The following is a 10,130-nucleotide window of genomic DNA, read 5'->3' as shown; positions in this document are numbered from 1 at the left end:
AACAAACATGCATTTAGACAGTACCTGGCGAGGCTGCACGGAAACACTTTGATAAAGTTTGTTTCTCAAATTGACTTTAAAAAAATGGCGCACTTCGTACAGCAAGCAAAATAAAATATCCACAAACAGGTCTCTGTGTAAGAAATTATCAGTACGGGTTTTTTGTTTTTAAAGATGGTTATATGCTACAGCCTTTCACAAGTTATATAAAACGCCTGTGGCGTTATTTGAGCATTATTTGATTTACACCAGTCCTATTTGTGTGTTATAATCCATTAAATATAAACCAACGCCAAAACTGCAAGTGACTCTGGGACGTGAACAGTGTTGGTGTTGTCCTGTTTAATTTGCAACTCAAGCAGGTCTAAGTTTTAGGGCCACGGTACTTGTCAGGAAAAAGCTGCAGTTCCTGCAGTTGTGGATCAGACTATAGACTGTGATCAAACCAGAATTCTGGTATAGCAAAGATTAGATTAGATTTCGTACAAACAAAAACCTACAAACGGTGATGAATCTCTGTGGGACGTTGGCAAATTCGCCTAACCTAACACATATTTTACGACCCACAGTCCTTATCCCAACAATTCGAATATACGATTTCCTGTTTGCATGCAATCTTTCATTGCACGAGAGCATTCGTGGCTTGTCACATTTCTGGGTGTTTCCAGCGCAGTGCGTGAGATCCGCATCTGTAGAACACGTTCATAGGGAAGGGAGGGGGGGAGGTTCCACGCACCCCCAATCTCTCAGACTGACACTTACATTTACTGGCTCGTATAACAAACACAGGGAAAGGAAAGAGCCTGATGCAGTTGCTTCATTTTCCAAGAAGGCTTTGATTAATCATAATATTTGGTGCGCCTGTGCATAGTTTGAACACGCGATGCGGACGCGCGGGTAAGCCTCCCTACTGCTGCAAGCGCGAGCACGTGCCGAGTTTTCTTTCATTTTTTTAAAACCGCATTCGCTTGATCGCACGACGAGACAGCCTTCAAATAACCGCCATGGAAAAACACACAAGATAGAACATTATGGGAGTTATACCTTAAGTAACCTGCGTGTCAGCTCCACAGCCATCTTGTTTTATTATATGCGGTTTGCGGCCGTGGCCCCGGTCCCTACTCCTCGCGTGGAGGTCGACAGCGCATGCGCCGCGCAACGTCTGCCGCGGTAATTTTAAAAAACGTTCATCTTCCGCTCCAATAGGTTTTCCTTTTCTGGGAAATGTGTTTTTTCCATTGCTTTTCAAACTAATTTGTTGTTGTACAATTTCGAACAGTTTAATAATGTTTCCGTTTTACTCACGCCTTAAAATAGTTGGTACATCTTTATACATGCTGTCTCTTATTTGTTTTATATAAATTTGAAAATCATTACTAATGCTTTTTTTTATTTCATTATACATTATTGATTATGCATCTGTTATGATTATTTAAATCCTTTCCTTCTTGTCTAATACATTCAAATCCATTGATTACGTTTTGTAAACGTTTTATATTCATATTATTTATTTCTATAGTGTTGGTCCATCATTGTCTAACCCTTTCAGTGTTATTATTTTCCCTTGGCGAGAAAGTACATTAACTGTCCTTGAGCCCTAAAAAGTGCGCTATTATAAACAAAACTTGTATTATTATTATTTCTTGTTGCATGTTATAATTATTTTTTAAAAATCCCTTTAATGAAATAGCAACTTTTTTTATAACTAATTGTTTCCCTTAAATAGTGCCTATAATAAAATAAACTTCTGACTTACCTAAGTTAATTATTTATTAGAATATAATAAAGTTGTTTATACCTTAAACCAAATTTATTCTGAGCTTTACAAAAAAAAATGTTTAAATGTTTTAGACTACGCTGAGAAAGACAAAGCAATTGCATAATAGTATCGGATATATATAGTATCATATATATTTAAATGATTAAACGTTGATCAATATTTGATATAATGTCAGATATTTGGTAAAAATGATTAAACGGCATTCAATTCATATTGTAAATGTGTTAACATATGAAATATTTTGAGAGACTAATAGTTTTCATGTTTCATGTTGTTGTGTTGCTTGTGCCTATTTTTACTATGTTTTTTTATATATATAATGGCCTTACATGTAGATTAATCTTTTATTTAAAGTTTTAGTTTAATGTAATGCATCAAGTTACGACTAAATGAAATGATCGATAAAGTTGCCTTGGCAACTAGCTGAATAAAAAAATAAAAATCTTAACTTTAAAAAAATGTATTTTTAAAAAAAATCGCGAATAATACATTGTTGTGATTGTCTTTACGGGTTAATTCTTGTATGATCAACGATGACATAACATGAGAAATACCCCACCCCCCCCCCCCACTAACTCATAAAACAATAGCTGAAGGTGATTGGTTTGTATTTGAACTGTTTCAGTCCGTGTATTTGTCTTACAAATGGTTGAATATTTATGATGGATAGGACATGAATTAAGTAACTGGATACTAGTTTCGGTCTTTTGGTTGTTCGTTTTTTGATGGATTATTGGTGTTTTCTGCGCGTCTGTGAGTGGGATATCCTGTATGTAAAAACCAAAACCAAACCATTTCATTCACCTTGACTGCAGCATATGTACTGTTGTGGTTTGGGTGGAGCACAACAACTTGCAGACTCACTCACTGTCCGGACGTTGAGGAACCAGCGGTGTTTGGTGGTGTCAAACATCTTACATAGACCACTCTCTACGGTCGGTGACCGGTTTATCCCCATGTCATTAAAAACCTACACATACACACAGATCTGACTTATGAGCACCCTTCATCACGTGTTGGAACGTCCTGCGTGATCACATGACCAGCGGTTCCGGTAAAACCTGACGATGCGGCTACACAACACACACACACACACACACACACACACACACACACAGCACACACACTTATGCACAACATCTCCACAAATTGCTCTTCTGCACCAGCAGGAATATTGAGAAGCCATCACTTTTACACCTGTGTGGAGCTTCATAAGGGCACATCTTCCTGTCGGGGTGATAACACACTATTGTGTTTCCCATCAGATGTCACCGCCACTTCCCATTACATCATCACTGGAACACAACGGCAAACAACACAGTAAATACTTCATCAGTTATGGATAAAGCTGGGCGTGCAGGGGCTGCTGATGCATCATTATACATTATAACTGAACAATGAAGTGTGCATTTATGAATGCACTCACCTGCTGTCATTAATGGATGAACCTCTGACAGTAGATCTGTTGTGAGATGACAGAAAAGTTCCCGCTGAAATTAAAGGGGGGAAAAAAGTAAACGCATACAAGCCAGAACAGCACAAAATCATTAGTTATTGAGGGCAGAGAGAGGCTTCGCAGACTCGGATTATTTATTAACCGAAATGTGAATGTTTATCATTGAGAGAGCTCACCTCCGAGCTGTCTGATATTTCTGCTGGTGTTCGCTGCTCGGTTACCCAGGCTAGATAGTCTGCTGATGTGACCCGACGCCATGATGTGCACCGGAAGGGAAACGATAGACAGGAACGGAAGTTCAGCTCCGCGGAGTCCTTCCCCGGTTTGCAGAAAGTACGTTCTATATCGTACATTAATCCATGTATTAAAAAAAATATTTCTTGTGTGTTTAGTTTTGTAACTGTTATCGAAGACGTCTTCGACTCAAAATATGCCTTTAAGTTTCAACGTTTTTTTTTCTTAACATTAGAGCGCCCTCTAAGCGGGCTATTACGAACAATGCGCTACACAAATATCCTCCGGGTAGGAAACAATTCGTGTCCGTTCAGATCTAATGATCAATATTTAACAAAATTGCTTTATTTGATCGATTAAAAAGCAACAACATAGGCATAGTAAGACTGTAAAATAAATATAACAATAATAATGTTAAAGTGTGGTCGCTCTCCGTAACCCATAGGAGACAGAGAAACACAGGTTAAAAAAAACTCGAAATGCAAAACAAATTTATTTTATTCCAGATGTGTTATTCAGAAAATACTATTTAACAATTGTATCCGATATTATGACTGTGCGGCCTTTGGGGTAATTTTAGCTGCGTTCTTGATATATATATATATATATATATATATATATATATATATATATATATATATATCTTTATCTTAAAACTGCACTGTGAGGTAAATACAATTTAAATAAGTTTTCACCGTTAAGATATGTGGTATTAATTATTTCATGGTGGTTTTCATTTATTAACTTTGTTATGCGTGGAGCGCCCTCTGGCGTCCTAGATATCCGTTCCCAACATCACTATTAATTAAATGGATAATCACAGAGAAGTAGGATAAAATAAAATCATCAAAGCCAATTCGTATGCACATTAGATTCAGGAAAGATAATATTTTAAAATGGGCAAAAAAAATAATAATAAATAAATTTAAAAAATTACAAACACCACTTAGTTCCGCAATACACGCCCTGGAACTGGCAGCGAACCACAGCGATAGGGATCGGTTTTATTCCTTAAGCTACCATAACTGGATGTACAATACACATCTATGAATTAGGAGAAAATAAAACCATTAAACCAATTAGTTTTCGCACTAATATTTTATGAGAGCGATAATATTATTTAAAAATGGCGAAAAAAAAAAAAAAACCGGTATAAATTCCCGCAGTACCGCATTACGCCACTGGAGGGCAGCGAAACTACCGCCATTACTACAGATCGTTTTATTCATTAGAAAAAAAAATGGATAAAACCAAATTTATGAATTAGGATAAAATAATGAAATCATTAAACAAATTAGTTTTCACTAACACTGATGAAAGATAATATTTTTAAAATGGCATAAAAATTTACACCCGCAGTACCGCCAATACACGCCACTGGAGGCACACCGCCAATACAGATCGATGTATTCAATAATTAACTTATGATAAAGCATTTGTTTTTCAGAATGGATCAGTTTGGAATCGTAAAAATGATGACAGACATCATTCATAAATACAGAGTAAAACAACTGCCTTGGATTCTGTAGTTTATACTTTAAATTATTTATCATAATTCTTTACACTTTCTAAAAAGAGGGAAATATGGAGAGAAAATTCAATGCGTCAAAGATTCCTTCAAAGGAAACTGGCTTCAAACTTGTTTGTCAAAGGCTGGCACATATATATATCCAGAAGATATCTTTTGAGAAGATAAATCTGTTCTGTATTTTGACAGATGCCTTATTTCATTCATTATGAATCGCTGGTTGATATGATTTTCAGTCTTCTGTGGCGTCCCGTCGATGATTCGATCTCACATAAAGTGGGTGGTTATGAGGCGATCCATCTCACTGCGGGCAGCTCCGGATACTGTATTTGCCACCAAAGCGTTCCCGACTGCTGAAAGCTTCCGCGACTGGAGATACAACAGATCACCGTTAGCAACAAACACACACAACACACAGATCCTCACGAGGGCGCCTGAGATTTCACCTGCAGCGACGTGGCGATGTCCCCAGGCCACGCGCAGCCCGTCCTTCTGTCCTCGAGCGCATAGGCGAACGGCAGATCCGGACAACGATCCGCCAGAACAACAAGCCCTGACAGAGAGACAAAGCGGTGTTATAAAGAAACGCCAGGCCTCCAGGCGGCTCAGAGCTGTGTCGAGATGCGCACCATCTTCATGTCTCTGGAGTGGATCAGAGGCGGGTTTGTTTCCCAGGGCGATCAGATCTTCCGTGTTTGTCTGCGGAAGGCGTGACCAGGCAGCCGCGGATCTGACTGCTCAGATCCATCCCTGAGAAAACACGCCTGCTATTATCATCAGAGACAGTCTTGAGATACTAGCATGGATTTTATTATTACAAAATAATTCATATTTAGTTTTTACATGTTAATTTAAGTTCAAGTTTTTTTTATAAGCTTTTGTTTTTACATTTTTATTAATGTCTTATAGCTTTTATTAATTTTTATTTCAGTTTTAGTTATTTTAGTACAAGTAAAAATCAAATGAAAATTTAAAATCAAATAGACGTAGGGGGTCACGGTTCGACACACACACACACACACACACACACACACACACACACATATATATACATATTTCAGGTAAAAAAGCTTTTTATGATCTGAGACTATTTTTTAGTATCACTGATATACTACTAAAATTTTTGTAGATTTTTAACTGAGTTATAATTTCATATTTGCATTTTTTATATATATAATTGGCAACTAACTGAAATAAAATAAGCTTTTTAAAATATTTTTTTTAAATAACAAAATTGTTGTATGGATTTAGTTTTATTAGCTATAATAACCCTGATCTGAGTCTATTTTAATGTAGGTTATTTAAATATAATCAATGAGTATGCTACTATAGTTTTTTAATCAATAATTTTTATAAATTTTTATATTTTTTGTTTTCATTTCATTTTTTTTAAATGTTAACATTAGATTTAATTTCAGTTTTAGTTTTAGTTATTTTTACTTCAAGTTTTAACCAAGCGAAAAGGAGACCTGTTGCCTTGGAAAACTAGTTTTTTTTAATCTTGTAAAATAATTCCAACTAAATAAAATGAGAAATGTTGCCTTGGCAACTGATTGAAAATAAACCAAGCTTATTATATTTTAAGTGATGGAATATGTTAAAGTGAGCGAGACTGCCAGGACCTGAAACTCCTCCATCGGGAGCTTCTGAGTGTGAAACACGGCTTGATCATAACGATCGTCCAACCAATAAACCGAAGCCGTTCCCTCTGTCTCGCCTTCCACGAACTCACTAATTATTCCCAGGTCAGAATCACATTAAATCCACCAACTCCGCTCGTCCGCTCACCAGGAAGTTGCAACGGAGAGAAATGGTCCCAAACAACGCGCTCCACCTGTCCACTGAAGCGCCAGATCCGATGCCTATGGCTGTCATCAGGACTGCGGTAGTGGTTCGGGGTCGCTGAGGTGCGGAACACTCTGATTGGTTAGGCTCAGTCGTGCTGCGCTCTGATTGGTCGTAGCTCAGTCATCTGCGCTCTGAGGCAGGCTCAGTCATACTGCGCTCTGATTGGTCAGGCTCAGTCGTGCTGCGCTCTGATTCTGGTCATGCCTCAGTCGTGCTGCGCTCTGATTGGTCGCTCAGGTCGTGCTTGTGCTCTGATTGGTCAGCTCAGTCAGACTGGCGCTCTGATTGGTCAGGCCTCAGTCATGCTGCGCTCTGATTGGTCAGGCTCAGTCATGCTGCGCTCTGATTGGTCGGCGCAGTCATGCTGCGCTCTGATTGGTCAGGCCTCGGTCGTGCTGCGCTCCGAATCTGGTCCAGGCTCAGTCGTTCGCGCTTGGATTGGTCAGGCTCAGTCCCCCGTGCTGCGCTCTGATTGGTCAAGCTCAGTCATACTGTGCTCTGATTGGTCAGGTTCAGTCGTAACGCGCTCTGGATTGACCTACTTTGTCGTATGATCCGGCTGAGCTGAGGGTTTGAGCCTCAAACGGGTGGAATTTCAGCGTCTGAACCTAACAACAGAATACAAGATTAAAAACTATTACATGGCTTTCCTGAAATACTTGATTCATGATTGGGCAATGGTGGTTATTCTGCAATCTAATATTTCTGAGTATCACGGACATTCCTATCATAATTAACTATCATTATTATTTGCAATTAATGCAAAATAAGCTCCCGACAGGTCCCTTGACGATACATTACTGTTCAAACTTTTTTTTAAAGAAATATTTTTATTCAGCAAAGATACATTAAAATTCAATCCAAAGTGACAGTAAAGATATTCATAATGTTAGAACTAAGAATTTCTATTTTCAAATATATGCTCTTTTGAAACTTTCTATTAATCAAAAATCTTAAAAAAAATTATCACGGTGTCCAACAAATACTGTCTATTAAAGTGGTTTATACATGGATAATAACCATACCTGTTTCTTAAGCAGCAAATCAGCATATTATTATGATGTGCGAAGATCATAATGAACACTGAAGACGGAGTAATGATGCTGAAAAATACAGCTGCAACATCACAGAAATAAATGCCATTCCTATATAATATTCACACAAGGAAACAGGTATTTCAAATAGTAAAAATATTTCACAGTTTTACTCGTATTTTTGATCAAATAAACACAGCTCTTGATGATCAGAAGACTTTTTTAATCAGTACCTTATCGGTGGTGTGTTGTGAGGTCGCCGCTGGTTTTTCCCTTCTCCATAATCCCACATGATCATACGCGGCCTCATCCGCTGGAGCGCTTCGCTATAACCTTCCTGCAGCAGAAACACTCATCAGACGGCATGACAAGCAAACTTCTGCTCTTCAGGGACCTCAGTCCTTCTCACCTGACCAAACTGTTCCAGGACCAATCCAGCACACCTCCGTGTGTCCGGTCGATGGGTTCATCCCCTTCAAAAACACAAACACATCACATCTATCAATCATCAGACATCACCACACTCCCACAGCGCAGCATCCACAGTGCTAAACTCAACACACATCCACATGAGGAGAGAAATAAAAAGAAGCAACTCGAAAGTACGCGCAACACCTTCTTTTGCCTTCTTCTGCTTTCTTCTTCTTCTTGCTGCCGAGCGAGAAGACCGGCTCCAAAACAATCCACTACATCCGATCCCAGACTTCTATGCACAGGCGTGCATGTTCCCCTACCAGCTCGTAATGCCTGCAGCACAACACCAACAAACCCGCATGAAAACTCACATTAACACTTTAGATTCATTTCTATTGTTACTTTTGTACATACATCTACTGTGTGTATGTATGTATGTGTGTGTCTATATATATTATAGATATGCTTCATATATACTAGCATTATATATATAATAGATATAATAATATATATATATATTATATATAATATCATATATATTTATTATATAAAATTCATTTATGTTTTTTCTTTTAGTTTTGCAGTACATCAGCTCATACTAAATGAAAACTGTGAAATGTTGCTCTTAAATAAAATGCTTTTAGTTATTTTGTTTTGTATTTGTAATTCATTTTTCAGTTTTTTGAGTACATTAAGTTTCTTATTAATATTTTTATCTTACATATTTATTATTATGTTTCAATAATTATTATTATGTTATACAAAACACAAACCATATGTAACCTTTAGTACATTTAAGTTTCTTATTATAGTTCAATATATTAATGATAACTATATTTTATTACAGTTAACATTTATTTTGATTATGCGTATACACACCATAACCCTTTATTACATTAAGTTGTTCTTATTAATATTTTTTTTATATTAATTTATATAATTCAAATTTTATTACAGTTTAACATTTATTTTTTTATGCTTATACACCCACACATCGTCTCCTTTAGACATTAAGTTTGCTTATATTTTATTATATATTTAGATATTTATATTAATAAGTATATTTTATTTACGTTTAACTTTATTTTATGATTCACACACACACATAGTAAGCTTTGCTTTAGTTTTCATTTTAATTTCATAGTTTCAGTATTGTTAGATTCTTATTACTTATTTTTTATGTTTACAATTTTTTATTTGATTTTTTTTTTCAGTTTATTGATTATAGTGCTTTGAGTTCAACTAACTTAAACTGAAAGTCGTTGACAACTAGCTGAAATAAAATGAGTTACATTTTTTCATAGTTCATGTAATGTCAGTTAACATTTTATTTTCACAGCAATGAAATTTTTTTTTTAGGTGAGCTAGTTACAGTATTAGTTTACCCCCATGAGTTCCCAGGACTGCATCACGTTTCAGATGTTCACCGCCGCCCTTCCTCTGGATTAGGGTCAAAGTTCAGCCACTTGCACACAACAGAGGATACTCGGGCAGCAGGATGCATGATGCCACATACAGAGAGTCGTCCTCCGAGTTATACACTGACAACACACCACAATCAGTCCAATGAATCATTAGCATCCCCATCGACAGCTCTTTCCCGTATCAATGATGCCCAAATCCACTGCTAACCGTAAACCTCCAGGTTTACAGCATCTTTCTCCGGCCCGTCCGCTAAATCAGGTTATCGGTGGGTTTTAATCTGAAAATCCTCCCGCTCGTACTGATCCTGCAACACCACAACCATCATATAAACTCACCTCGTGAGAGAATGCAGAATTCCAGAAACGTTGTATTTTTCAACCTGAATGCGTTTAGGCCGCGTCTCACGGTGTC

The sequence above is a fragment of the Cyprinus carpio genome, chromosome A4, assembly GCF_018340385.1.
Source record: "Cyprinus carpio isolate SPL01 chromosome A4, ASM1834038v1, whole genome shotgun sequence".
In the NCBI taxonomy this organism is placed as follows: Eukaryota; Metazoa; Chordata; class Actinopteri; order Cypriniformes; family Cyprinidae; genus Cyprinus; species Cyprinus carpio.
This window is presented reverse-complemented; position numbering follows the sequence as displayed.